Raw genomic sequence first — 3659 nt, 5'->3', positions numbered from 1 at the left:
GGATTTATGTCCACCTCGTAGCGCCAGGTCCATCCTTGTCCTACACTCGTGCTCGAGGGTCAAGTCACGTCCCTCCGGGACTTAGCCGCCTGCTCCATAAAAAGAGGAAAATGAAGCAGGGTTGTTAAGAGGATAAAATTAGTCGATCCAGAAAGTGCTTTGTAAACAGGAAAGTACTTGTTCTTTTGCTTTGGGAAGAGCGTTGCACGGGAAGGAAAACAAAAATAAATAATTGTGAGCGTCACGCAGTTCTGACATGAGCTCCTGACTCGGAAGACATCGGCCAGACCTAAAAGGAACGATCTGGGGAACAAGAATTCCTAGTGTTTTAAATGGTCCGTGCCATTTGCTAGTCAAGCGGCCATTGATTTCCCTACAGCGAAAAAGCCATCGCAGTGTGACCGCACAGAGGATACGCTTTCAAGAGATTACAGAGACTAATCGTTGTAGCTGTACTTCGGGGAATTTGTGTTATTACACATGGTAACTCAGAAAATGGGAGCTGTTAAAGGACCTATAAACCCATTTAAAAAGTGCACGGGCCAGCATAGTTTTCAATTTATTTGCAAGGCTGGCTTAACGACCATAGCATATCAGTGATGCATTAAATAGATGGCTTTAAGTTAGTTTTACAAGTAAAACCAAAACTTTGTATTTGGTTCAACAAATGTTTATTGAGGCTAGAATGAGGAATCAAAGACTGTCCCTGTCCTCAAGGTGCTTCTTGTCCAGCAGGTCAAGGAAACGGCACGAGGCCGTGGAAAACGCTGAGATGGCAGGGGACCGGATCGCTCCGCGGGGACGGTGGCCGGGGTGGGGACGGGGAGGAGACACACGCAGGCTGCACAGAGGAAGTGGCCTGGGCTGGGGCTGGGGCTGGGGCTTGGGCTGGGGCTTGGGCGGTTCAGCGTCGCGGGGGAGGGTGGCACAGAAGAGTATGGTGTTCACAAGGCCCAGAGTGGCCCCTGGGGGCGTGTGCGGCAGTGGGGAAGGCGCACCTGTGACGGGAACAGGGGACCAGACGAGGGATGGCTATTACTTCACTGCACAGTTGGCGTTTTCTCATTTTTTACATTTCTTTAGAAACAATTCGATTTATAACATTTTTTTTTATTACATATAGAAGTATATGTAACACCGCTTTGTTACATATAAAAATAAAATATCACCATGCCTGTCACTGATGAAACATATCAGGCACAGTGAAAATATATATTCTTTAAAGTCCTTCTGTTTTAAGGACTTTGCATCTATTAAAAGCTGTCGGTATCAGCAGCACCTCGATGGGCTCTATAAAAAAGCGTTTACCCAAGTAGAGGTAAAATGATAAACATTTGAAGCTTCTATTATTTTCCTATCAGTGAATGATTCATCATAATTTTCAACAGCTGAGCCTTCAGAATCCTTGGGAGGGGTCAGAACCCATTCTGCAGATGAAGAAGCTGAGGTTACCGAGCTCTCTCTGGTCTCAATGTGAGACCGGACACATGAGGGCATTATTGCTTTTGATCGTGTGGAGCCGCGTCAGCCCTCCTGATACCGTGAAGTTTCCGTTTCTTTTGTAAATCCAAAACGGGGAAGCATGTCGGATTTTGTTCTCCTCTTTATGGAAATACCAAGTACGGTTCTCATCAAGTGCCCGCAGCGCACGGTGCCGCAGTGAGCCTGGGGCAGAGGCCGCAGCATCGGCCGTCGGGGCGAGCGCGTGTGTCTCAGAAGTCAGAGTACGTGCATTTTCCAAAGACCACGGTGTCAGCTGTCCGAGGTGTCCTCGCTGGCTTCTTCCTGGACGAGAAGCACGTCGCCTCTCTTGTCCCAGCTGGCGCACTTAACAACGCTGCAAAAGGAACGAGACGTTTTCGCGTTGTGATTAAGGCAGCACATAAATAATTTGTATTCACCTTTTTTCAGGTGACGTGCTTCTAATTAATTAATTATGCAGATTATGCATAGAAAGAATATATTGCTATCTCGAGTCCAACAGACTCGTTATGCACGGCATTCTGAAAAGGGATCAACAATCGACGTGAGTGCTTTCTCTTCCAGCTCCCCCTAAATGCTATATTCAATAGCTCTAGCTAAGCTAGGACAATAGCTACCTGGAAATAATTACAGTAGCATGTAACTGTCATTGAAAAACATTGAGGAGTACAGGGTTAAAACATCTCGGAGGACCATCTATGCGCACGTTATTAGAAGCTGCCTTTTATCCATCTGCACTGGTTTTCCAGTTATGTAAGTAATATGTGTTCATAACAGCATATTCATAGATGGACAATGACTAAAATTAAAAGTACCTGTTATTCTACTCCCCGTGTAAGCAGTTCTTACTCATTTCTCACGATATGGATGTACCATCTTTATTTAACCATTATTGTACATTTTGGTCATTTAAATTTTTTTTTGTCATAACGAACTTCTTTATAGAATTTGGAGCCTATGGCCATGCTACCCTGAACAAGCCCGATCCTGTCTGATCTCGGAAGCTAAGCAGGGTCGGGCCTGGTTAGTACTTGGATGGGAGACCACCTAGGAAGACCAGGTGCTGTAGGTGTAAAAAATAAAAACATAAGGGATTGTAAGCCGACAAGGTCTTTGCAATCTGTGAGGTCAACCAAGGGTTGCCTCACCTAAAAATAAATAGAAAGAAAGAAAGGGAGAGAGAGAGGGAGGGAGGAAGGAATGAAGGAAGGAAAAGAATGAATTCGGCATTACTGATCCTTTCCTTAGGATAGGTTTCTAAAAGGAATCACTGGGTCAAATGCTACGAACTTGTAAAGAAACTTTTGAGGCAGATTTACGAATTGCTCCCCGAAAATGAGAGGGGAATCACGCTGCTCCCGGCAGTGTGTGGGGTCCACCGTCTCATCGTGTGCTCACTGGCATGGCAGGTACCTTTAATGTTGCCAGTTCAATAGCTCAATAGCCTCTTTTTCAAAAAGATACCTAGTAAAAATCACTTTTCATCAAAATCACAGAGGAGCGGTAGCTCCTCCCGCGCTCTGTCTTACAGACCTGGGGGTCAGAGTCCGTGAGGCCACACGGGCTGAGGTCCCACGGTGAGCGAGCCAGCACGGAGCTTTGGCTCTGCACCAAGTGTCACCTCTTTGCTTGGGCACCACAGCAACTTGGGTACCGAGTTAGCTTACGCTTCTTATTAACTGAAAGGCAAAAGGAGCTATTTCTCTCAGGTTCATGCCTGTGGCCTATCTTTTCGTTCTGCGTACTGTTTATCCAAAGCATTTTGCACTTTGTATTTATTCAGATATTGACATTTAAAAAGGGAGTCGTTAAACAAGCCAGTTCTCTGGAAAGAATTCCTGATGGTCAGTGCCTGCTGTCTGCCCTGGTCATCTACCTAAAGATCCGTATTAAAGTTCATCTTTGAGCGTCAGGGGATATTACACTCTGGGTAGTCATAGTTTTTTAATATCTATCTATCTCTTCTTGCATGCAAATCTAATCAGTCGTTCATATTTAAAGAGACAGGGGCAACTTCTCAGAGTCTCTCTCTAACCCAATCCTCCTCCTGGTTCTGGTCAGCCATGTCACTCTCTTGCTTCTTGCGTCTCCAAAGTTACTGACAGATGTCTTCACATGTAAAAGTTCTTGAGAAAAGTACCCTCTGAGGCCAAACTCCAACAGATCGATCTAATTTT

The 3659-nt window shown here is 45.3% G+C and overlaps 1 non-coding gene across 1 annotated transcript; it reads left to right on the top strand.

Moving 5' to 3' along the window:
* Positions 1-2435: 2435 nt before the first annotated feature.
* LOC111739669 lies at positions 2436-2554 on the top strand. Its single transcript, XR_002780343.1, has one exon. It is a non-coding gene; the product is annotated as a 5S ribosomal RNA (ribosomal RNA).
* Positions 2555-3659: the final 1105 nt, after the last annotated feature.

The sequence above is a fragment of the Pteropus vampyrus genome, unplaced genomic scaffold, assembly GCF_000151845.1.
Source record: "Pteropus vampyrus isolate Shadow unplaced genomic scaffold, Pvam_2.0 Scaffold52, whole genome shotgun sequence".
Taxonomy (NCBI): domain Eukaryota; kingdom Metazoa; phylum Chordata; class Mammalia; order Chiroptera; family Pteropodidae; genus Pteropus; species Pteropus vampyrus.
This window is presented reverse-complemented; position numbering and strand designations above follow the sequence as displayed.